The sequence below is a fragment of the Cnephaeus nilssonii genome (assembly GCF_951640355.1).
Source record: "Cnephaeus nilssonii genome assembly, chromosome: 17".
Lineage (NCBI taxonomy): Eukaryota > Metazoa > Chordata > Mammalia > Chiroptera > Vespertilionidae > Cnephaeus > Cnephaeus nilssonii.
Window position 1 is genome coordinate 30754186 of NC_137088.1, and position 27008 is coordinate 30781193.

At 41.6% G+C, this 27008-nt stretch overlaps 1 protein-coding gene and 1 pseudogene across 2 annotated transcripts in view; both read right to left on the reverse strand.

The window, feature by feature from the left end:
- Nucleotides 1-27008, reverse strand: part of PIK3CB (phosphatidylinositol-4,5-bisphosphate 3-kinase catalytic subunit beta) — a 144246-nt gene that overhangs the window by 85703 nt on the left and 31535 nt on the right. The window contains exon 2 of the mRNA XM_079794467.1: nt 17267-17371. The gene's annotated coding sequence lies outside the window, so the exon portion shown is untranslated. The remainder of the gene's footprint in view (nt 1-17266; nt 17372-27008) is intronic.
- On the reverse strand, nt 1612-7211 carry LOC307113434 (peroxiredoxin-6-like; annotated as a pseudogene). Its single transcript has 2 exons — nt 7206-7211; nt 1612-3277 (listed from the first exon to the last, which is right to left on the reverse strand). The product of its transcript is annotated as a peroxiredoxin-6-like (transcript).

The window sequence follows — 27008 nt, forward strand, 5'->3', positions numbered from 1 at the left end:
TGCACTACATTTACTAATATTTTTAACCTTTAGGTTTCAATCAGAGGCAACTTAAGTGATGGGATTTTGATTCATCTGGACTTCCGCCCTCCTGTCCTCATTGTTCAAAGACAACATATCAGCCTTTATTATTGATTTGTTAACAGTGAAGTATACATTATACTAAGCAATGAAAAACTGAACACGGGTGAGGCCACGCGCCCCTGGATCCGGGGGAAGCTAGATCCTGGGTCCGGGTGAGGCCGTGTGCCCCTGGATCCGGGGGAGGCTGGGTCCCGGGCCCGGGAGAGGCCAGGCACCCCTGGGTCCGGGTGAAGCTGAATCCTGGGTCTGGGCAAGGCCGTGTGCCCCTGGATCCAGGTGAGGCCGTGGGCCCCTGGATCCGGGTGAGGCCACGCAACCCTGGGTCTGGGAGAGGCCACGGGCCCCTGGGTCCGGGTGAGGCCATGCGCCCCTGGGTCCGGGGGAAGCTAGATCCCGGGTCCGGGTGAGGCCGTGTGCCCCTGGATCCGGGTGAGGCTGGGTCCCGGGCCCGGGTGAGGCCACGCGCCCCTGGGTCCGGGTAAGGCCATGCGCCCCTGGGTCCGGGTGAAGCTGGATCCCGGGTCCGGGTGAGGCCGCGCACACCTAGGTCCGGGTGAGGCCACGCGCCCCTGGGCCTGGGAGAGGCCACGCGCCCCTGGGTCCGGGTGAGGCCACGCGCCCCTGGGTCCGGGTGATGCTAGATCCCGGGTCCGGGTGAGGCCGTGTGCCCCTGGATCCGGGTGAGGCTGGGTCCCGGGCCCGGGTGAGGCCACACGCCCCTGGGTCCGGGTGAGGCTGTGTGCCCCTGGATCCGGGTGAAGCTGGATCCCGGGTCCGGGTGAGGCCGTGCGCCCCTGGATCCGGGTGAGGCCACGCGCCCCTGGGTCCGGGTGAAGCTGGATCCCGGGTCCGGGTGAGGCCGCGCACACCTAGGTCCGGGTGAGGCCACGCGCCCCTGGGTCTGGGAGAGGCCACGTGCCCCTGGGTCCGGGTGAGGCCACGCGCCCCTGGGTCCGGGTGATGATAGATCCCGGGTCCGGGTGAGGCCGTGTGCCCCTGGATCCGGGTGAGGCTGGGTCCCAGGACTCAGTGAGGCCACGCGCCCCTGGGTCTGGGAGAGGCCACGCGCCCCTGGGTCCGGGTGAAGCTGGATCCCGGGTCCGGGTGAGGCCATGTGCCCCTGGATCCGGGTGAGGCTGGGTCCCGGGTCCGGGTGAGGCCACGCGACCCTGGGTCTGAGAGAGCCACGCGCCCCTGGGTCCGGGTGAGGCCACGCGCCCCTGGGTCCGGGTGAAGCCGTGCCCCTGGGTCCGGCCAAGACCAAACCAGAGGGAGTCGGACCTGCATTACCACCATTTGTCCACCATCCAGAGCTGAGGGGTCAGTGCCGACATGTACACATGAGGAACCGGTGGACATTGATATTGGGTCTCAAAAGAACTGTTGGTCCAGAAAGAAACTCACTACAGACTGATTCATTTGCCTGTCAGCATAACTCACATTCAGTTCTTATAAGTATATCTCTAGTGACACATGATTTCGCTCATCTAGGGGAAATGATGAACAACATAGACTGATGAACAACAACAGAACCGGAGACAAGGAGGCATCGATCGGACTATCGGGCCTCAGAGGGAGGATAGGGGAGGGTGGGGGGAGGGGGGAGAGATCAACCAAAGGTCTTGTGTGCATGCATATGAGCCTAACCAATGGTTAAGTTCAACAGGGGGTTGGGGCATCCGTGGGGAGGGGTGTGGGATGGGAATGGGGGGATGAGGACAAATATGTGACACCTTAATCAATAAAGAAATTTAAAAAAAAAAGAAAAACTGAACAGTGTAGAATTTCATTTTATAAAAAAAGTTATTTGATCCAAATCATTATAATTCTATGTAAGAAATATCTCTAAAGTAAGTCTACAAATTACTAAAGAATAATTGCTAAAACATTATAAGTTTATCCTCTCAAGTAGAAGATGGCACTCTAAATTGCTTTTAGAAAACATATCCTTAAAATATTTCATACCTACTAAGTATCCAGTAATTCCAGTTCTATAATTTACATATTTAAAACTTGATTAGAGAAAAAATTTTAGGCATAAATCAAAATATGCAATATGACAAACTTGCAAACAAACTGTCCAAACATGAAGCAATAATTAGATAAACAATGATATACTCATTTGATGGCATATTAAGTAGCCATTTAAGCTGGCTTGTCAAGTGTGTGCAATACTATAGAAATATTTATAAATGATATGAAAACAGCAAAATATAAAACCGTACAAAAGTATAATTAGAATTCTGCTTACTGCAAAAAGAGGAAAAACCATGAGCACAACCTAATGCATACAATTAAGACTGCAAGAAAATATATTAATATAGTTTGAAAGTAACTATGAATAAATATTTCCTTTTTTCAAGGTTTCATTAATGACAGCATACAGCTTATACATTTTTAAAAGTTTTATTTTCAGGACACTTTGACTAATCCAAATGAAAGACTCAGGTTAGAGTTAATCTATTTTTTAATACCATTTTAATTTACTAAGCCAATAGTACAGCAACCTAAAGACTGTGGCTGTGATCACAGCAGGATGTTTTTATGGAATTGCTGTTGAACACTTGATTGACAGCTGGCACCCTCTAGCTCACTGTGCCAAGTAAGCATCTCTAGCACCAGCTCCTCGAGGAGACCTACAGATGGAACGTGTAGCCCAGGTATTTCTTGCCAAATGGGAGCTCTTTGGTGAGGAATCCTTTAGGAAAAGGTTTCTTGGCTTCCTCTTCAGGATGGTTGGAAGGACCATCACGCTATCTCCAACTTCCCAATCACCTAGGATGGCAACCTTCTTTTCTGCAGTCAGTTGGAGAGAGATAACTACTCTAAGAATCTGTTCAAAGTTCCTGCCAGTGGTAGCTGGGTAAAGGATAGACAGCTTCAGTTTCTTATCAGGACCAAAAACAAACACCAGGTGTGCCATCACAGGCATGCCCTTTTTGTCCTTCCCTGCTGGTTCCAGCATGCCCAACAGGATAGCAAGGTCCCAGTTCCCATCATCAATGATGGGAAAAGGTAACTTTTCGGTGGGCTCTTCGGAGTTGTAAGCACTGATATCCTTGCTCCAGGCTAGATGATGGTCAACACTGTCTACTGAAAGGGCAATCAGCTTAATGTTCCTCTTGGCAAATTCTGGTGTCAGCTTTGCACCAACAAGTGTTACAAAACATACTATAAAAAAAAGGCTTTTGGTCTAACAGGGTTTAGAATCACTGGTATAAAATTCTTTAAAGTTCTTTATACATAAATTTTACCAATCTGTATTCCCACTACCTTAATAGTTGTACTAGTATACAGCATCCATTAACAGGATTGTAATTGAGTTCTTGAGTTAATTTGCATTTCTCTAATTACTTGTAAAATCAAACTTTTAAAATATTTAATGGAATCTGTGTTTCTATGTGTTTGGTCACAGTAGTGTAATTTATAGGTTAGAGATCATTCTACTTAAACATTAACGGTCTTTTTGCATTTTGTAATGAATAATATGTAAAAATGTTAGAATTCTGAGTTACGGACCTGTTGGTTTGCTTATCTCAGGCTTTGTAACTTTCAATATGTTAAAATATTCTATGCAAATAAACTGAATAATTTGGTATCTTAAAGAATATTTGCTTTGAAAATAATTCTCATTGTGATAAAATAAAGCACATAAATTTCTAAAAGACACTTATTCCTGATCTAAAGGGGAACACTTGTAGTTTTTGCCTATTGAGTATGATGTTGGCTGTGGGCTTGTCATATATGGCCTTTATTAGGCTGAGGTATGTTCCCTCTATTCCCACTTTGCTCAGAGTTTTTATCATAAATGGATATTGGATTTCATCAAATGCTTTTTCTGCATCTATGGATATGATCATGTGGTCTTTATCCTTTATTTTGTTTATGTGATATATCACATTTATTGTTTTGCAAATACTGCACCAACCCTGTATCCCTGGAATAAATCCCACTTGATCATGGTGTATGATCTTTTCAATGTATTGCTGGATTCGGTTTGCTAATACTTTGCTGAGGATTTCAGCATCTATGCTCATTAGGGATATTAACCTAAATTTTCTTTCTTTGTCATGTCCTTATCTGGTTTTGGAATTAGGATGCTGGCCTTATAAAATTAGCTTGGGAGTCTTCCCTCTTCTTGAATTTTTTTGAATAGTATGAGAAAGATAGTTTGCTGTTAGTTCTTTGAATGTTTGGAAAAAATTCACCTATAAAGCTATCCAGTCCAGGACTTTTGTTTGTTGGGAGTTTTTTAATTACTGCTTTAATTTCACTAGTTGTAATCTATCTATTCAGATTCTCTGATTATTCCTGATTTAGTTTTGGAAGATTGTATGTATAAATTTAAATTTATCCATTTCATCCAGAATGTCCAATTTGTTGTCATATAGTTGTTCATAATATATTCTTACAATCCTTTGTATTACTTTGGTGTTATAAAATATTCTATTTTAAATTACTTACATTAACTTGAGTTAGAATATTTAACTTTTTATTAATTAATGCTAATCAATTTTTTCAGTGTTCTAATTTTCTTTCATCTTGCTTACCAACAACAACAAAAGATGATTATTCTATCGGGGCATACATTTCTAAGAAAGATATATTTCATCCCCACTATATTCTCTCCTCAACCTGTCCCTTCTCTTCCTGAAGCCGAAATGAGTAGTAATGTGAAAAGGGGAACTAACTGTTAAGCCTATTTCAATCACTATTTGACCATAACCATATTTTAGGGCAAAAGTGGATATTTTCCTAAATAGATAAAAATTAACAGACAAAGACTTACTACTAACATCTATTACAAAGTATGTGACCTACATGATAGGCAAGTATTCTCTATTTTTAAACATTTTTATTGTTTAAAATAACACATAAATTAAAAAATACCAAACAAAATTATTGAAAAGCAGCACCTATTATAAAGCAAACCACAGTCCAGGTCAAGAAATACAACACTGCCTTGGCTGGGTGGCTCAGTTGGTTGGAGTGTCGTCCCATACACCAAAAGGTTTTGGGTTTGATTCCCAGTCAGGGCACATACCTAGGTTGCGGGTTCAATCCCCAGTTGGGGCGTGTACGGAAGGCAACCAATTGATATTTCTCTTTCCCCCTTCCTCTCTCTCTAAAATCAATCAAAACATATCCTTGGGTGAGGACTTAAAAAAAAAAAGAAAGAAATATAACACTGTCTGCATCTTCAGGGTGTTCCTTTTAAATACCAACCCCCTCCCCCTCCCTAGCCTCTCACCACAATACTGATTTCTGTGGTAAGCCCTTTTTGCATTTTAATCACTTTAGTTAATAGTAAAAAAGTGAAGCAAATAATTCTGGTTTATTGGATACACTTTTGCATCTATCATGCACATAAATATTTCAGACAAAAGTTTCATTGTCTGGATGACTCTTTCTGTTTCTCACTCCAGTGGCAATGGAACCAACAGACTAACCAGAGTGTTCTTTTGAATGTCAACAAATCTTCATTTGGAACTGGTGTCCAATCAATTCTGGAACATGTTTATAACAAGTGACATTATGACAATCAGGAATGACTGTATAGTAAAGGGTACCCACATGTAAGCATTGTGAGTCATGAGTCAAATTATACAAGAGTGTGGTGATACTGGTGAGTAAATAACCAGCAGCCTTCACATCTAGGAACTGAACCAGTGCCAGAAAGCCATCTGGATGGCAAACAGTAACACGAGAAGAATTTTAAATAGCTTACAGCTGTAGAAAAAGCACTATTCCAGACTCTGAACCTTTTAGTTATTTCTGTGTGCTGTCGTGTTTAAAATAAGTTATAATATATAAAAATTAACATAGCATCCCAAAAAGCTGGCATTTCTCCCAAGCCATTTCAGGATTACTCCTTTGCATGCTGGTTTAAGTTGGTCTATGCAAGTATTTGTTTGTCTGTTTTATAGCTTTTACTTGGAGACCAATGTTCCTCCTAAGCTATCCAGCCATAAATGACAAATGCTTCTGTGTGTAGTTTTTATTATCCCTTCACTACTGACATAAACTGAAAATTTAACAACAACAACAAAAAGTAGGGAAAATTGTCCTTGGTGCCAACTCTTCTTTCACTGCCTATTCTCTAGAGGACACAGTAAGTCAAGAGAGGCTGGCTGATAGTGTCATCTCAGTGCTAGTACTTGATTAACAGAGAAAGGAAGAAAAATTATTAGACTTCAAGTCAATAAATATTTATTAAGAACTCATTCTGTTTAAGATACCATATCACACCATAGTTTGGGAAAAGATGGGATTATAAAAATAAAACATGGAGCCCTTTGCAACCCATCCTGCACCAGAGCACTTAGGTCAGCTGAGAAAGACAAGTGGGAGGTACAACTGTTCTGTTTATTTGGATGATGCGCCTTCTTAAACTGCTGCGGGGGGGGGGGGGGGGGGCGGGGGGTTCCCTTGGGGCGTGGGGTGGCCTGGGCGAGGAGCCTGTGGTGGTTTGCAGGCCAGCCATTCCCCCTGGCGACCTAAGCGGAGGCCCTGGTATTTGGGATTTATTTATCTTCTATAATTGAAACTTTGTAGCCTTGAGTGGAGCCAAGCCTCCTGCTCACTCTATGGCCGCAGCCATTTTTATTGGGATTTATTTATCTTCTATCATTGAAACTTTGTAGCCTGGAGTGGAGACCTGGGCCAGCCAGGGCAGGCGGAAAGCTTGGCTTTCTCCATCTCCAGGGGCAACTCAAGCCTCCTGCTCTCTCCAGCTCTGTGGCTGCCGTCATTTTTGTTGGGATTTATTTATCTTCTATCATTGAAACTTTGTAGCATTGAGTGGAGGCCTTGGCCGGCAAGGGCAGGCGGAAAGCTTGGCTTCCTCCATTGCCGGGGAAACCCAAGCCTCCCTCCTGCTCTCTGTGGCCACAGCCATCTTGGTTGGGTTTATTTGCATATTTGCTCCTGATTGGCTGGTGGGCATGGCTTATGGGCGTGGCTTGTGGGTGTAGCGGGGTACAGTCAATTTGCATATTACTCTTTTATTAGATAGGATGTAAATAGGTTCTTAATTTAGCATTTATAAGCTAACATGTTTGCCTACTACTTTGTACAAACACATAACATCAGAATTATTTCACCTCACATAATAAGCTTACATTCATGGTAGAGTTGGTACCCAGGGCCTAGATAAAGCTAAAAGTATGAGTAGCCTAGTTGTGATGACAAGGAGCCAATAGTGATGTAAAAGCTTTAGCATCTCACATTCCTTCAAAATTGCACTGAACAAGGTGAATGGAGACACAATGGAAACACTTTCCTTGTGCCTTTTAAATTTAATCTCTAAGAAAGAAGGATATGTACTATATTATAAGTCTTCTTGAGTATAGATGCCTTATTTTATGAGATCTACAAAAATAAAAGATTACCAGGGTCACTGTGAAAGAGACTGCTTTTCTCCTGCCACAGTATGGAATTGGGGCTGCGCACTTGGCAGACTAGGTATTCTAACCTCCCCTAGAAAAAAGCAAAACACCGTAACATAAGTAGTTTATGTATATTAAAAATACCAAACTATTATTGCTTAATAACATATGTATGTAAAGGTATGAAAGGCATGCAAGAATAACAAAAATTCACAAAACTATAATAGTGATGACCTCAGAGAAGGGATATGCATGCTCATGGGACTGGAGGCTGTGCAGTAAGAAATAGTCATGTACTAAGAGTTCTCCAGGGGAATGTTGAATGGAAATGCCACTTCAGGTGAGGTCTTTTAAAAAACTGAGTGTGCTGCCTATATCTTCTCTTTTCTTTTCCACTGGTCATAGAGAATGGAAGTCATAAGATAGAAGAAATCACCCGGAAGAGAATCCACCCACCAAAGAGGGACAATACACTTTAGACGCTTCCATGAATAAAAAATAAACATCTACTGTGTTTGAGCCATTATTCATTTTCAGTCTTCTATAGAAATTTGGACTTCACTAAATTTAGTCAAATACATAGTTTAGATCAGCAATTTTCAACTGGTGTGCCGCAAGAATTTTTAAAACATGCAATACCTGACTATTTAGTCAGGGGCACTGACCTCTTTTCCCCTGGATTGTCAAATAAAAAAATGACAACAGCCAACAAAATAGCTGACCGGTATGAATGCCCTGTCTTGAATCATAAATATATAAGTCATATAATAGAATGGCATCTTATTGATCACATCACACAATAAGGTTGTGTCTGATTGGGTAATTCTTGGTACCAGAAATTCTTATATACAAATATAGACACCTGTTGTGTTGTATGTTTTTTTAAGTCACATTGGAGCAAAAGGGTAGATAATTAGTATTATTATGTATTTTTGCAAATCAATAAAAATTATATCTATATTATGGCAGATCAGCAAAACAACATTTTTGGTGTGCTGCAGAATTTTAGTTATTAGTTTATGTGTGACATGAGATGAAAAAGGCTGAAAATCACTGGTTTAGGTAGCTGCAAGGCCATGATTAAAACCCATGTATCACCCAGGAAGTCACGGTTTGATTCCCCGTCAGGGCACATGCCCGGGTTGTGGGCTTGATCCCCAGTAGGGGGTGTGCAGGAGGCAGCCAATCAATGATCCTCTCTCATCATTGATGTTTCTATCTCTCTCTCCCTCTCCCTTTCTCTCTGAAATTAACAGAAATAGATTTTAAAGGAAATTCATCCCTTTAAAAATAAATGAACGAATGAATAAATGAATGGATAAATAAATCTCACATATCCTCCTCAGTCATATTCAGTCCATTGATTGGTTTACTCTACACTGAGTTTTCCTTATCACCCTTCTCCATCCAAACAGAAAACAGAATCATGAAGAGAAGTGAGGCAACATCATAATGAGAGTACCATTATGACACTAGCAGATTCTCTCCTATTTCAACTCAACAGCTTTCATCCTTGTTTATCACTTGCACAATGCATTTTTTAATTCACTGGCAGAAATACTGACTACTCTCTTTCTGCTCCTAACCAGTCATCTAACTAGAATTACTGTATTTCTCAGAAATAAGTGTAGATGTACCAAGTACGTGAATTTGAGGCAGGTAAAGCCAAGAGTAATTTCCTGGAAAAACAGAATTTTAGCACAGATTTGAAGAGAAGAAATGCTAGGCAAAAGGAGAAAGAACATATGCCAAGACCTAAAAAAAAAAAAAAAACACAGAAAGGCAGAAAACAGGGAGAATGGTATTGGAGAGGCTGGCTAGATCCAGATTCTGGTAGGCCATATAAAAGGTTGCTCTTAACGCAAAAAAAAACCACAAACAAACAAGAAGAGATTCAATGAAGAATGTTAAACAGGTAAATAAAAATTGATCAAATAATTTTTATAAATTACAATGAAAAAATGAATATGTAAAGAACAAAATCCCAATAGAAAAATGGACAAAATAATTAAACAGAAACTTCACAGGAACCCCAAAAAACCCAGAAACATATGGGAACAAAAATGTTCAATGTCATTAGCCAGTCACCAAGGAAATGTAAATTAAAACCATAATGCTATGACATTACATAGATCACCGATGGTGGGAGAATAAACCAATTCAACCTCTTACAAAGAATTTGGCATAAAAATTGCATTATTAGGTTTATACTCTAGGAAAATTCTTATCCAAAAATGTCACATGTACATAAATATTCAAAGTGTAATTTTTCATAATACCCAAAAACGAGACATAACCTAAATGTACATTAATAGAATGATCAATATGTTGTATTGAATATTTTATAATGTGGAAAATTAACAAAATACAGCTAGACACATCACTATGAAAGAACCATACAATGTTAAGAGAAATAAATAAATGTATACACACACACACACACACAATGTGATTCCATTTTTCAAGTATAAATACAAAGTTAAATATTGTTCAGAGATATAAATGTAGGTGATAAAGTTATAAAGAAAAGCAAGGAAGTAAACAATTCAGCAAAGTGTATCTTTGGGAGAAGGAAGGAAATAGGATAGAGGAAGGCACATAAGTTAGCTAAGCTGTTACATACATGTTTTACTTTTTACTCTTTAAATTATAAATTTGAGTTTTCATGTGCTCTTCTGTATATATGCTACATTTCACAACTTTTAAAAATGGATTAATAGCAATAATATGTGTAAAGGCCCTAAACAGCACCTGGCATGGGAAATCCATTTGATGGGAATCCATTTCCATTTTCCTCTGCTTATGACCTCAGTGTAGGTGATAATCAAATTCAAGCTCCAGATTTCTACTGTCACCTGCCAGCACTATTCTCACCTAAGAATCCTGACTATCCTCGCGCCCCTACTGCTTCTCCTTATAACCTTTACCCCTTCCTCTAGATCAGTGATGGCGAACCTATGACACGCGTGTCAGCATTGACACGCATAGACATTGCTGATGACACGCGGCCGCTGAGGCGGCCACATGCCCAGGATGAAACATTTGCTGCTCCTGAGGATAAAACATTTGCAAAATAATGTTTTTTCCTCAAAGTGACACACTACCCGAGTTATGCTCAGTTTTTTGGCGAAGTTTGACACACCAAGCTCAAAAGGTTGCCCATCACTGCTCTAGATTCTAGAAGGGAAGTGACAATAGCACCAATAGCAAGGAGTTGTGATCCTGCTAAACTCTATTTCTGTCACCCTTGCTGATATCTGGATAGTGTGTTCCTGAAAGACAGGGACAAGCTTTTTCATCTTCGGGGTTCCTCACAGTGCCTGATACAAGTCCTCGGTAACTATTTAAACAGGTAAATAATAGAGCTATATTACTAGTGAAAAATAAGATCAAAGTTTAAAATCAGGCTGGTGCTTACTCATGTTCCCCAGGTCCCTTCACAGTTTTAAAGAAGCCTCTCTTGACTGCTCAAGAACACCAGAAAGACACCTCCAAAACTGCTTTAAAATCTTTGTCCACGCCCTAACCAGTTTGGCTCAGTGGATAGAGTGTTGGCCTGCAGACTCAAGGGTCCCAGGTTCGATACCGGTCAAGGGCATGTACCTTGGTTGCAGGCACATCCCCAGTAGGGGGTGTGCAGGAGGCAGCTGATAGATGTTTCTAACTCTCTATCCCTCTCCCTTCCTCTCTGTAAAAAAATCAATAAAATATATATATTTTTAAAATAAAATAAAAAATCTTTGTCCACAAAAAAGGTGGATTTGTACTCATGGCTATATGTAGAAAGTCTCTATTCACTAATAATTCTTAATATTTTGAATAAAAATCTAGATGCTTTTTCAAAGTAACATAAATGTTTTCCTATTTAAATTTTAAGTATTATCCCGTATAATAAAGAGGTATTATGCAAATTAACCCTCATGCCATCACAAGATGGCTGCACCCACAGCGGAGGCGGGGTTCCCATAATGAGCGATCAGCAGGGACCTGAAGCTGCGTGGCTCTGGGCCGGGCTGGGGGACCTGAGGCTGTGCCCTCCCGCCAAGCGGGGCTTGACGGGGGACCTCAGGCCGCACCCCCCCCCCCCCCCGCACCGGCCTGGACTAGGGAACCTCAGGCCGCACCCCCCCAGCACCGGCACCCAGCCAGGGGACCTCAGACTGCGCCCCCCGCCCTGGCAGGGCTTGACAGGGGACCTCAGGCTGCACCTCCCAGCCTGGCGGGGCTTGACAGGGGACCTCAAGGCTTACCCCCCACCCCAGCCCGGACCAGGGGACCTCAGGCTGTGCCCCCTGCCCCGGGGCCAGGCCAGGGGACCTGAGGCTGCGCCCCCCCGCCCGGCGGGGCTTGACAGGGGTGGGGCTGGCCGGAGCTAGATCTCATCCAATGGGGGTGGGGCTGGCCGGGTCTGGGTCTCGCACAATTTCGAGGCGTGCACAGGGATGGGTGGGGACTTGACTCTCGGTCCTGCAGCATGCCCTAGACTCTGACAGGAGGAAGGTTTTCATATACATTTTACTAATTTTCTTTCATCTCTGACACTTCTATTATAGAGAAAGGGCAAATAGCAATATTAAAATATTTCCTCTAATTAATTCCCTTTTAATGTGCATGAATTTCGTGCACCGGGCCACTAGTAAATGTTATAAAATCAAACGTAAGATATACTCTGCATTATGCATAAAGCTAGTTAATCCTCCACCTAAATAAAACAACAATATTTAATAACGTATGTGACTGTTCAGCATGCTCTTATATTGGAAAACTGTATTGAGATCAACAAGGCAGTCATTTATGTTGTCCTTTATATACTACTTCCTCTGTCATGTGACAGTCAAAAGGCTAAGTGAGATGCTTGCAGCAAAGAAAACAATTTTGAAAGGTCATGCTACACAGACAGTCAGAATTTCTTTCACAATATCCTTACTGTGTATGACAGAATATATGACAATCTGACCACAGTTATTTTCTGAGTAAAGCAAAAAGCATGTTATTTATCAAAGGACCAGAAACAGTAGGCACTCAACAATATAATCTTTATGAACATTTTTTCTAACTGCATAAACATCCAATGCAATTAAAGAAAAAGAACCCTGGGGCAAAGAAAGAACTGAGGAGGAAGAACTGCTAAAAACTGCAAGGCAAGTATAAATCACTCCGTTTATTCATACTATTCATATAACATGATAAAAGCTTCTAAAGCAAACTTTTTCAAATTAAAACACCACTTACCAAGGGGAAACATAATTTTACAATATGATTTACTTCAAATTTTCCAAATCTTAATGACAATTGCAACAAGGTGCAAAGTTTCAAAAACCTTTCTGCAGGGGCTGTAATCCCACCAACATTTTTTACCCTTAATAACTTTTATTGGTCTATTATCCAACTGAACAAGGAATGTCTTCCCCACCTGTTACATAAATAATGTGTCAATCAACAGGAAGATAAAATTCCTCCAACTACTTTTAAATTTCCAATCTCAGAGATTAACACATATACTCTTTAAGAAAAAAAATCATTCTAGCTCATTTAATCCTTTTTTCCAATCCTGAGCAATCAATTATTCTACCTAGAAACCAAAACATGCAGTTTTCTCCTGAGACTATTGAAAGTACTTAGTATATTTTAGTATATTTACACTTCACAGCCAAGTTACACAAACATAGTAACCACAAATTCCTGGCAATGCATTCTTTTTAAGGCCCCAGAATTTTAATTCCTGTGAGGATTTCTCACTAAAATTTAACTAGAAGACAACTTCCTAAACTAGTTCTAACTTCATAGTAGAGTATGAGGATTTGTGTTACTTCCAAAACTACTAGAAAACAATATATGATAAACATTCTTTTAAGGAAATATATTGAAAACATTCTACTGCCTAAAAGCAAAGATACACTGTAAACCAAATTCAGGCAAAGACAACCATGTGTATTACTGCTGGGAATCCTCGCTAATAAAATGGTAATATGCAAATTAACCATCACTCCGCTACATAAGCCACGCCCACCAGCCAATCAGGGCGAGTATGCAAATTAACCCCAATCCAAGATGGCTACAGCCACAGAGAGCAAGGTTTCCCAGGTAACAGAGGAAGCCAAGCTTTCCATAGCCATTGCAGGCCTAAGCCTCCACTCAAGCTACAAAGTTTCAATTATAGAAGGTAAACAAATTCAAACAAATGGCGGCAGAATGGAGCTTGAGAGAGCAGGCCAGGGTTGCCGGTGGCAACAGGGGAAGCAAAGCTTTCCACACACCCTGGCCGGGCTCACCCGCTTAAGGCAACAAAGTTTCAATTGTAGAAGGTGAATTAACTGCCACAGAAATGACTGCCACCCCGGAGGTAGCAGCAGGCTTGGCTCCGCTCCAGGCTACAAAGTTTCAATTGTAGAAGGAAAATAAATTCCAGATACCAGGGCCTCCCCTTGGGTTGCCAGGGGGCGTGGCCGGTCTGCAAACCACCACAGGCCCCTCACTCAGGCCGCCCCACGCCCCAAGGGAACCCCCACCCTTATCTGTGACACCCTTCAGGGCAAACCAGCTGGCCCCCACCCGTGCACCAGGCCTCTATCCTATCTAATAAAAGAGTAATATGCAGATTGATCATCACTGCAACACACAATATAGCTGCCCCCATGTGGTCAAAGATCCTGCCCCCATGTGGACACAAGATGGCCACTACAAGATGGCCAGCAGGGGAGGGCAGTTGAGAGGGACCAGGCTTGCAAGGGAGGGCAGTTGGAGGTGATCAACCCTGCAGGAGAGGGCAGTTAGGGGTGACCAGGCTGGCAGAGGAGGGAAGTTGGGGGCAAACAGGCTGGCAGGGGAGCAGTTAAGCATCAACCAGGCTGGCAGCAGAGTGGTTAGGGGGTGATCAGGCTGGCAGGCAGAAGTGGTTAGGGGCAATCAGGAAGGCAGGCAGGCAAGCAGTTGGGAGCCAGCAGTCCTGGATTGTGAGAGGGATGTCCGACTGCCCGTTTAGGCCCGATCCTGGTGGGATCGGGCCTAAACGGGCAGTCGGACATCCCTCCAGGAGTCCCAGATTGGAGAGGGTACAGGCTGGGCTGAGGGACAACCCCCTGCTGTGCACGAATTTCGTGCACCGGGCTTCTAGTGTAAAATAATGCAACTGATGTGTAAAAGAGTACAGTGGTTTCTCAAAAATTTAAACATAGAATTACCATATGATCCAGTAATTCCACTTCTGGCTATACACCCAAAAGAACTAAAACCAGGGACTCAAATAGATATTTATACATCCACATACATGGCAGTATTATTAATAGCCAAAAGGTGAAAAATAACCCTTATGTCCATTGATGGATGAACAGATCAACAAAATGTGGCTTCTACACACCATGGAGTATGATCCACTTTTAAAAAGACCATTGTGACACATGCTACAACATGGATGAACCTTGAGGACATTAAGCTGTGAAATAAACCAGCCACAAAAGGATAAATATTGTATGATTCTATTTACATGAGATATCTAGTATAGGCAAATTCAGAGAGACAGAAAGTAGATTACTAGATATCTGGAACTAGAGGTGAGAGAGCAATCTCCATGTCCTTGTTTAATAGGTACAGTTTCAGTTTGGGCTGATGAAAAAGTTCTGGAGATAAGAGAGTGGTCACGGTTGCACAACATTATGAATGTATTTAATACCAGTGAATTGTACTCTTAAAAATTGTTGAAACGGTCATCAGAGCTGAATGGCTCAGTTGGCTGGAGTATCATCCCATACACCAAAAGGTTGTGGGTTCAATCCCAAGTCAAGGTGCATACAGGAGGCAACCAATCAATGTTTCTCTCCCAGGATACCAACCCACCACTGATTATAATCCTAATAGATAACCTCAAGCCTCAGCTTATTTAAAAAGCAGGATACGAACTATAGTTTTCTTTTTCTTTGCCTGAAAATTCCTTGATTCACCCTCTCTTCCATTTGTCTGCTTTCTAAGCAGAAAGGTTGTACTTTTTGGTAAAAGTCAAGCCCTTTGCCGGTGTCCTTGATCTCAAAACATCTTACCTCCTCTGGGCAATTAATCACTCTAATTTTGAAGCTACTCTACATGTTTAAACTATCTAATGGATCATTCCTTTTTACAAAATATTGTATGCCAAGTGCTAATGCTAAAAATATCTTTTCCTATGTGGCTAACTCCTCAAAATGATCACTGTCTCAGATCCTGCACAAACTCCTTGAAACACATTCTATTTTATTCTTCTAGCTGTATATTTTGTAAAACCATTTACTTAAACTCTTACAGTTCATCCTGGTCTACTCAATCTGTTCTCCGTTCAATAACCTCTTAATAACTAAATTCAATGGCCCCTTCTAGGGTAATAAAATCCTTAATCTTTCTACAGTATCTCTTTCCTCTGTAGAGACCCTCCTTAAAACACCTTATTGTGCTTGAGAGAAAAACACTGCAGGATTATGGTTTCCTTCATGCCTTTCTTATTTTTCCTTTACTGATTCTTTTTAACAACAGCCATTCATTATAACAGGCACTTCCTAAAGTTCAGTGCTTTACCTTTCTTTCTCTGCTCTCTGCTAAGATACTGGAAATATTATCTATTTTCAGAGCTTAAACGCTATGTGAATTTCTCCTAATTCTGTATCTTCATGGCCTAAATTATCTTTTCCTAAATTTCAATCTCATATATCCACATTTAAGGAGATAATTCTCAAAGTTCTACCTGTACCCCCAAAATACAAATATGTCTAACGGAATTCATTATGTTACAGTCCTACCCTCTGAACCTCTAATACCAATCTTTCCTCACAGTTTCCTTACTTTTCTTTTTCTGTTCATGGTACCATCATACTTCTAACCACTGAAACTCAAATCTTGGATTCATTTATATGACTTCTTTCTTTCATATTCCCTGCCAAATCTACCTATGAAATCTACCTACCCTGCAAACTGAATTCACAGATCAATGACTTTCACTCCTACTACTCATTCAGGTGGTCATTATTTCACTTCTTCAGCATTTATCAATGCTGTACTTAACCAATTAATTTCATAACTATTTGTTAAACTCCTAACTTGCCTGCTAGACTAAAAGCTCAGACTAGCAGGCAAGATAACAACTTCGGGCAGGGAATGTCCATCCTTGTTAATAGTATAACGAGGGTGTTATCAGTATAACCATGTCATTTATCATCCAAATCAGTAGACTTGAGAATAAAAAAGGGCATTAAAAATAGCTGGGTAATTACACAGTATTATGTGTCAATTATATTTCAAAGTTGGAAAAAATAGTTGGGCATTAGTTGATCTATAAGAGCCTTAAACCAGGATATATATGGTCACACTAACTGTAATTCTAGTGCTTAAATGATTGCTGCATCCTAAGTACATACTACATGATGGTTTAGTAAATGAATTAAGAGCTGAAATATTCACTTTATCATCTCCTTATTCATTACTCCATTGCAAGCTTACTTTCAGCCACAAACACTGTCCTGAAATGAGCCTGCTAGAGCCAGCAATGACCTTCTAACTGCCAAATTCAAAAAAGTTTCTTTAGTTTTCAATTAACCTCTCTAAAAAGTTTTCAACACTTCTGGCCCCTCCTCTCTCTTTCATTAAGCTCTGTTAACTCTGTGGTAAACTAATCCTAAACATACCCCTGTCTTAAAACAAGACCTAGTATCCCCCAGCTCCCACCCCAAATAAACTAAAAGATTTAGAATCTAACCAATATTCACAGTTTCCTTCTATATTTTACTTCTGGAAAAATAATGTAAGTAATCAAAGATACAAAATAGAACACTTACCTCGAAATGGTAGCCCCCATTTCAGTCTTTTAGGAAAACAGATGGCATTACTTATTTTTTTAAAGTGAAGTTTTCATAGAAGACTTTATCAGATTGGAAGATAAACTACAAAAAAAAAGTAAGGATAAAAGGTATTAACATTAAATGTGCTAAATTAAAAATAAAATAAACTCTATTACTTTTATGACATTTAATTGCTCAGAACTATATTCTCCTATCTAATAAAGGGGTAATATGCAAATTAACCATCACTCCATCACAAAGATGGCGGCGTTCAGCCCCATCGGAGTCCCCCAGTCCCGGGGGGCCGGCTGCTGAGAGTGAGCAACGTGAGTGGCCTGGTGGAATGCTTCGTCGCAACGGCGACAAGGCAAGCGTTTAGTGCCCGGCCGCGGATGGGCCTCTGGGCAGCGGGCATGGAGCAGCCAGGCCCTGCAGAGAGCTACTGACGCACGAATTCATGCGCAGAGCTTCTAGTTTTTTAATAAGGGGGAAATATAAAACACACATGAACCACAACATTAAAATTATAGAATGTTAGAACTGGGAGGGGCTTAAGTGGACATCCTATGCAACTAAATGCTCTCCTCTGTCTTTAAATCTCCTATATAATAAAAGGCTAATATGCAAATAGACCGAACGACAGACCAGTCGCTATGATTCGCACTGACCACCAGGGGGCAGATGCTCAATGCAGGAGCTGCCCCCTGGTGGTCAATGCGCTCCCACAGGGGGAGCACCGCTCAGCCAGAAGCTGGGCTCACGCCTGGGGAGTACAATGGGGGTAGCGGGAGCCTCTCCCGCCATCACGGCAGCGCTAAGGACTCCTCGGGGGATGTCTGACTGCCGGCTTATGCCCACTCCCTGCGGGGAATGGGCCTAGGTTGCCAGTCAGACATCCTTAGCGCTGCCAGACATCCTTAGTGCTGCCACGGAGGTGAGAGAGGCTCCCGCCACCACTGCTGCACTCGCCAGCCATGAGCCTGGCTCAGAGCTTCTGGCTGAGCAGCACTCCCCCTGTGGGAGCGCACTGACCACCAAGGGGCAGCCCCTGCATTGAGCGTCTGCCCCCTTGTGATCAGTGTGCGCCACGGCGACCAGTTGTTCCGTCAATTTGCATATTAGCCTTTTATCATATAGGGTGTGTGTGTGTGTGTGTGTGTGTGTGTGTGTGTGTGTGTGTGTAATGATTTCAGAGAGGAAGGGAGATTGAGAGAGGATAGAAACATCAATAATGTGAGAGAATTGTTGATTGGCCACCTCCTGCATGCCCCCTACTGGGGATCGAGCCTGCAACTTGGGCATGTGCCCTGACCAGAAATCGAACCGTGACCTCCTAGTTCATAGGTTGATGCTCAACTACTGAATCACACCAGCTGGGCTGCTTTTTCATTTTAATTTTTATTGAATTTATGGGAGTGACATTGTTTAATAAAATTATATAGGTTCAAGTGTACAATTCTATAATACATGTTCTGTATATTACATTGTGTGTTCACCACCCAAAGTTATTATTACTTTTTGAAAAATAACTGTCACATATGCATATATTTCTAAATTATATTTTATTTGCTTGTGTCCCCTGCTTCCTTTTCAGCTTGATAAATTGGTGTGCTATATGAATTCTCCAAAGACTTGAATTTTTTTCCACTCAATTTTTTTCTAAGTTTTATTCATATTACATTTTCATTGCTCTATAGTATTTTATTATATAAATATGCCACAATGTATTTAACCATCCTGTTGAAAGACATTTGGATGGTTTATAGTTTTTTGCTTTTTATCAACATTATTATACAAACAAGAATTTCTTTAGGGTATGTTTAAACATAGACATGAAATTGGAGGGTTATAAAACATGCAAATTCCCAACTTTACTGAATGCCAAATTATCTTCCAATTTTATCACTTTACCAATTCACCAGCAGTATATGAATCGATAACATATCCTCTCCAAATACTTGGTAAAGCTCAATTTCTTAATTGGTAGCATTATAGAACATATAAAATGGTATCGCACTATGATTTCAGCTATATTTGCTTGACTAAGTTGAAGACCTTTGCACATATTTGTTAATTATCTACGTTCCTTTCCACATTCGTTTGGTCACAAATTTTGGCCATTATTATTGAGATGTTGTTTTCTTATTTTAGGAGGCTTTATATATTCAGGATGAGTACTGACTAAATAACTTGCAGAGCCCAAAGTAAAATAAACTAAAAATTTTAAGAGAGTGACAGCATAGCATTAAAATAACATGGGGTTCTGTGTGACTGCACAGATTGCACATCTATAAGACAGCCCTGTTCAGGACCCTAATTCTCTATTATATATAGTATTTTCTTTCCCAAGTTTGTGGTTTATCTTTTCATTGCATTTATGGTGTCCTTAGATGAACATTCATTTTAATGTGATAAAAAATATCATCATTTTTTTATTTGACTCTTCTGTCTTGTTGAGATCTTACAGTCTTCATAAAATTTTATAGCTTTGCCTTCCAATTTGAGCTCTAAACCATGGGTGTTTCCCAAGGATCGAGTTCACAGCCTTCTCCTCTCAGCTGTTATGTCCCATTCTCCACTGATGACATTCTATAGGACTTTGTAACCTTGATGATAGCATCCTAATCAATATCATTTAATTCATTTCTGGGCAAGCTCACTCAACTTGGATTAGAGTTTGTACTACACACCAAGTTTGGAATAATTTACATTTGTCAGTAGTACTCCATGTCAGGAATTTTACGAAAGAAGTTCAAACATTTGGTTAGAACAGTTTACATTTAAAAGAAGGGAGCAAACACTGAAAAATCTTCAAGTTTCATGAAAATTGGTAGGAATCAAAAAAGGGAGCATAATTGTTGCTATTAAGGTTGAAAATCTTTTTCATATTGTGTCTTCAAAAGAAAATTCAGCTAGGAAGCAAGTAATTTAATTCTAGTCTTGGTTTCTTTGTTTTTGAAATAGGATCAATAATACTCTTTTTAAAGTGAGAGAAATGTTATAAAGTAAATTTTAGAATGACGTCAAAACTATATCAAACTGTTTAGATTTCTCGAAAGTAAGGAAATCAGTAAACTCAGTAGGGGAGGCCATGTGTGTGGGGGCAGGGATATATGGGCACTCTGTACTTCCTGCTTAATTTTGCTGTGAACCTAAAACTGCTCTCTAAAAAATAATGTCTATTCTAAAAGGGAGGGGAAAAAAGATTTGACACAATATCAGCTAATACTGAATGTAAATATATTGCTTACTGTTCTTAGACAGTCCACAAAATTACTCTGATTCATCACAGAATTAAAAAAATAATTTATTCTTAAAGTTCCTAATAATTCTTTAGGTATAAACAATGTTATCAATGACCTTACATATGAAGATCCACTCACACAACTTCATTGTGGCGGGGGGGGGGGGGGGTGGAAAAAGTTCTAAACAATAAATATCCAATATCATAGGGGAAAATGGGTAATCTCATTAGTACTTCAGAAAATAAATATTAAAATCACAATAATACCACTGTGTACCCACCAAAATAGGTAAAAATTAAAGAAACTAGCAATACCCAGGCTTGCTGAGGATGTGCAGCAATGGAAATTCACATGCCTTATGACAGGAATTCCACATTAGATATAATATTTTTATATTAGTTTCATGTGTACAGCACAGTGGTTAGAAATTTATATAATTTAGGAAGTAATTGCCCCAGTAAGTCCAGTGCCTACCTGGTACCATACTGAGTTATTACAATACTAGAGGCCTGGTGCACAAAATCATGCCATGGGTGGGGTCTGGCTGGCCCACCCCGATCAGATTGATAGAGCCGGGCCAGCCAGGGAGAGGAGATGCAGGAGGTTGGCCAGCTGGCCCTGCCCCCAATTGGGGGGGAGGAATTGGGAGGAGGGGCCAGTCGGGGGGGGGCAGCTGGCCCGCCCCCTGGTTGAACTCCCGGTCAAGGGGACAATTTGCATATTAGCCTTTTATTATATAGGATTATTGACTATATTCCCTATGCTGTACTTTATAGCCTCGAGACTATTTTGCAACTACAAATAGTACTTACTTCCTTCACCTTTTTTACCCAGTGCCCCACCTTCCTCCTCTCAGCAACCATCAGTTTATTCTCTGCATCTATGAGTTTTCTCTGTTTTGTTTGTTCATTTCTTTATCCAATTGTCCACTGATGGACACTTAGGTTCCATATCTTGGCTATCCTATCTAATAAAAGAATAATATGCAAGTTGACCATCACTCCAACACACAAGATGGCTGCCCCCATGTGGTCAAAGATGGCTGCCCCCAAATGGACACAAGATGGCTGCCACAAGATGGCCAGCAGGGGAGGGCAGTTGGGGGGGACCAGACCTGCAAGGGAGGGCAGTTGTGGGCGATCAGGCCAGCAGTGGAGGGCAGTTGGGAGGGACCAGACCTGCAAGGGAGGGCAGTTGGGGGTGATCAAGCCTGCAGGGGAAGGCAGTTGGGGGCGATCAGGCCGGCAGAGGAGGGAAGTTGGGGGCAACCGGGCCTGCAGAGAAGGAGAGTTGGGGGGAACCCAGGCCAGCAGTGGAGGGCAGTTGGGAGGGACCAGACCTGCAAGGGAGGGCAGTTGGGGGCAATCAAGCCTGCAGAGGAGGGCAGTTGGGGGCGATCAGGCCGGCAGAGGAGGGAAGTTGGGGGCGACCGGGCCTGCAGAGAAGGAGAGTTGGGGGGGACCCAGGCCTGCAGGGGAGGGCAGTTAGGGGTGAACAGGCCTGCAGGGGAGGGCAGTTAGGGGCAAACAGGCTGGCAAGGGAGCAGTTAGGCATCAATCAGGCTGGCAGGGGAGTGGTTAGGGCGTGATCAGGCTGGCAGGCAGAAGCGGTTAGGGACAATCAGGAAGGCAGGCAAGTGAGCAATTGGGAACCAGCAGTGGTAGGATCAGGCCTAAATGGGCAGTCTGACATCCCTCAAGGGGTCCCAGACTGGAGAGGGTGCAGGCTGGGCTGAAGGCCTCTAGTTGTAAATAATGCTGCAATGAACATAGGGATGCATCTATCTTTCAAATTAGTGTTTTGGGTTTCTTTGGACAAATACCCAGAAGAATTGCTGGGTCATAAAGTAGTTCTATTTATAACTTTTTAAGGAACCTCCATAAGTACTATGTTTTCCGTAGTAGTTACACCAATGTACAATCTCATCAACAGTTCATGAGGGTTCCTTTACTCCACATCCTCATAATCACTTGCTGTTTGTTAAATGTGTACACATTTCAACAAAGAATATTTTCTAGAGGTTCACAGCAGTATTATTCAGTATAGCCAAAAACTAAACCCAAAACAGAATGGATAAATTATGATATATTATCATAATGAAATACTATATTGCAATGAAAATGAATTAAGTACCTTAGAGCATTATAAAAATGAATTGATACATAAAATGTGCAAGATGTTAAGCAAAAATAATAAAAGTATGGGATAGTTGCTATAATGTACTTTGGGGGGGGGGAATTTGTTGGGGTTTGTGTGTTTTTTGTTAATTTTCACCCGAGGATATTTTTTCCATTGATTTTTAGAGAGAATGGAAGGGAAGGAGGAAGGAAGGGCAAGAGAAAGAAAGAGAAATATCAATATGAGAGAGACACATCAATTGGTTGCCTCCAGCACTTGCCCCAACAGGCCTGTATAGAACCTGCAACCCAGTTAGGTGTGCACAGGCCAACGCTCTACCACCTAGCTATAATGTACTTTTGGCAGAGGGATAAAGATGTAAAGAAATAAAAATATATATTAATATTTGCTTATATGTATAAAAGACATTGAAAGATTACAAAAGAAACTTGTAATATTAGTTTCCTGGGCAGAGTAAGATGTTAGAGGTTTGGGACAAATATGATATGGATAGTTGGGAACAGGGGTGGGAGACTGTTTACCTTTTTACATCTTTTATTTTTGAACCATAGGAATCCATTATATAATACAAATGTAAATAATCCAGGAAAAGGATTTAAATACCATAGACATATTTTAAAAACAATTTAGATATGAACATCTGCATTATAAAAAGGTATTTCAGCAACAAAAGTAATTTCCAAATGCCTCAAACACACACAAATAATGGGAACCACTCTTACACACCATGAGAATGAGATTATAGCTTTGTCCATCTTAAAGCTTCATGGAGAAACTCACAACTACACATAACAGGTAAATCTCATAAGCATATTGCTGAACAAAAGATATCAGAAACAAAGATACCCCTACGGTATGATTCCATGATATGTTCCAAAAAGTGGGCAAAGCTGGAATGAGGTGCTGGACTCAAGTGGAGGCTGAGCATGTGAATCCAGCTCTGAAGCATTCTGCATGGGGAGATGGAGATAAAGGAGAATCTTCCCCATGAGCTCAGGAGCCCAGGCTTCGGGAACGGTGAAGGACCAGGAAGCAGACAGCTGGGGCGGCCCAAGGCACAGTCTGGACCACCCAGGTGGAAACTGGCACCTGGCACCAGCTAGTTCTACTGCTGTCCTGGGGAGCCCCACCCCCTCTTCTCTTCCCCATCTGCAGGCTTCCACAGAGTGTTCTCTTTCTTCTTTGTGGGGTCCCTAGCTTCAGACACCATGGGGTGGGACCTTCTGCCCTTGTCACCCCATCTTCCTGTCTGCATCTCCATTCATTGTCTGGACAATCTAGACAGATTATACCTGGGGCTAATGGTGCATGTGAGGGGCCAGCCAAGGACTGGTCTGGTCCCAGCACCAGCCCAGGGAACAGAATGTGTGAGTTCTAGAAACAGATTCCTGCTCTCCTTGTGATGTGCCAGGCACTTTTCAAGCCCCGGGGAGACTTGGTGACCAAGAAAAACATAGACCCTGCCTGCACAGAACTGACAGGCCACTGGGGAGGTAGTAATAGCAGAGGTCAAAGATGAGTTGATCAGACAGGGACATCAAGCTAAGGAGATGATGAAGCCCCGAGGAGGACAGCATACTGGGCTCCTGCCCCTGAAATGGAAGCATATTCTGTGCAAGTGCTTTCCTTCTCCAGGGCATGGAGTAGAAAAAAAAAAAAAATGGGCAAAACTCATCTGTAGAGTTAACTATCAGAGCATGATTACCTTTGGGAAAGAAGCAAGCAGTGATGGGGTAGAGAGTGGGGGAATAACATATATGGAGAGTTTCTGGACTCCTAGCAAGGTTCTCTTCTGGGTGGTGGTTACATGGGTCTGATTACTTTGTGACAAGTCATGATGTTATACACTTATGATTTTTTGCCTTTCACTACATGTATTATACTCCACTGAAAAAAAAGTTAAAAGGAGAAAACAAACAAAACACAGTGGACCAGTTTCACATCTACCAGACTGATCAAAAGGACTCAGAATCACTCAGCCAGTGTGGCTCAGTGGTTGAGTGTCAACTCATGAACCAAGAAGTCACTGGGCCCTAACCAGTTTGGCTCAATGGATAGAGTGTCGGCCTGCGGACTAAAGGGTCCCAGGTTCGATTCCGGTCAAGGGCATGTACCTTGGTTGCGGGCACATCCCCCGTGGGGGGTTATGCAGGAGGCAGCTGATCGATGTTTCTCTCTCATCAATGTTTCTAACTCTCTATCCCTTTCCCTTCCTCTCTGTAAAAAATCAATTAAAATTTTTTTTAAAAAAGTCACTGGTTTGATTTCCAGTCAAGGTAAAAGCCTGGGTTGTGGGCTCAATCCCTAGTAGGGGGCGTACAGGAGGCAGTCGATCAATGATGTTTCTCTCTCATCAATGTTTCTATCTCGCTATCCCTGACCCTTTCTCTAAAATCAGTAAGAAGCTTTTTTTTTTTTTTTAAGGGACTCAGTATCAACTGCATGTGAGAATGTGGAACAACAAAAACATTTTACTTTCCTGGTGGAGTATAAATAGTTATAACCTCTTAGGAAAAGATTATGGTATTATCTAACATACTACATCAATTTAAGTTGGGAGTTTTTTCCACATTTTAACACCCCTGATATTGAAATGCATCTTACAGTCACTATCAGTCAGATAGCATGTATGATCTAAAGGTCACTGCCTACACATGTGACCTTGATTCTTTTTCCTGATGGCCTAATAAGACAGCTACAACTCATTAATATTTCAGTACACAAACCATGCAAGGACCATTTGAGGTAAGAATAAATATCCTGGCTGTGATCTGAAATCTCTGTTGACATTTTCTGGTAAAAATCATCAAAACCCCCAGAATGAGTGTTGAGGTTTATGAAAATCCATGTCACTATGCCCTTACTTAAGATTTATATGCTCTGCTATATATGTTATTAGGAAAACAAAGGAATATAAATAAAGATAACAGCCTGACCAGCGTGGCTCGGTGGTTGAGCGTTGACCTATGAACCAGGAGGTCACGGTTCAGTTCCCGGTCAGGGCACATACCCAGGTTTCGGGCTCAATCTCCAGTAGGAGGCATGCAGGAGGCAGCAGGTCATTGATTCTCATCATTGATGTTTCTCTCTCTCCTTCTCCCTTCCTCTCTGAAATCAACCACTGAACCACGCCAGCTAACTAGCAAATTGCCTTTGCATATGGTAGGTAATAAAAATGTTCACTAAATGATTTTTTAAAACTACGCTTGCAAACAAATGGTTGTTAAGTGTGGCCTAAATCCCACATACGTTCTGCTTATCCTGAAAGACATTTTACTTCGTTCAGCCCTTTTTGAAGGAAAGAGCACCTCAATAACACTTTCCCTTAATGAAATATATTAATAAATACCTTCAATGTAAAAACAACTGAAAATATTAAGATCACATCTCAGTATTGCATAAAACTATGTAAAAAGTATGTATGTCTATTAAGAGATAATAAGGGGGGGGGGGGAAGCTGATGTTAAAGTGCTAAATTTTTATGACCTTTTGTTCATTTTTTCTGTTTTAAAGAAACTGAGATATAATGATAAAAAATAAACATATGTAACATCTTCTAAGAAGGTAGACAAGGTTACAAGGGCCAGGCATTTTTCCACATAGTGTCTCAAATGCTAATTTTTATGTACTTTGCCATATGGGCTGTCCCAAGTGGCCTGAGAAAGAGGAAGCAGAGAAGAGAATAAGTAACTATTCACATACACCCAAGAATTGTATGACAGGTACTTATTTTATATATATATATATATTTTTTTTATTGATTTCAGAGAGGAAGGGAGAGGGATAGAGAGAGATAGAAACATCGATGAGAGAGAACCATTGATAGGCTGCCTCCCGCACACCCCCTACGAGGGATCGAGCCTGCAACCCAGGCATGTGCCCTTGACTGGAATAGAACCCGCAACTCTTCAGTCTGACACTCCATCCACTGAGCCAAACTGGCTAGGGTGGTACTTATTTTTTTAACAATTTTTAAAAAATATATTGATTGATTTTAGACAGAGAGTAAGGGACACTCAGGGAGGAACTAATTTGTCTGGAATCAGGGCAAGAGCTGGAGGGGCAGCTTTCTCCCAGACAGAGGTGCTGGCAGAGGCCAGTGTTCCTGTGTTGAGTCCTCCCTGCCACAGAGCTGACAGGCTGCGCCATATCTCAATCTCCATCTACCTTTCTCACACTTTTGGCCCATCCTGGTGATTTCCTGAGACCTGCCCCTCCCTACTTGCAGGCTCATCCAAGTCATTTCCAGTGTTTTTTCCATACAACTGACCTCTCTTACCTCATGCTTTGGATTTTCCTAAAAGCTCTCAAACAAGCAGCAGCTGGCATCAGTGTGCCCCGTACCACTCAATAAG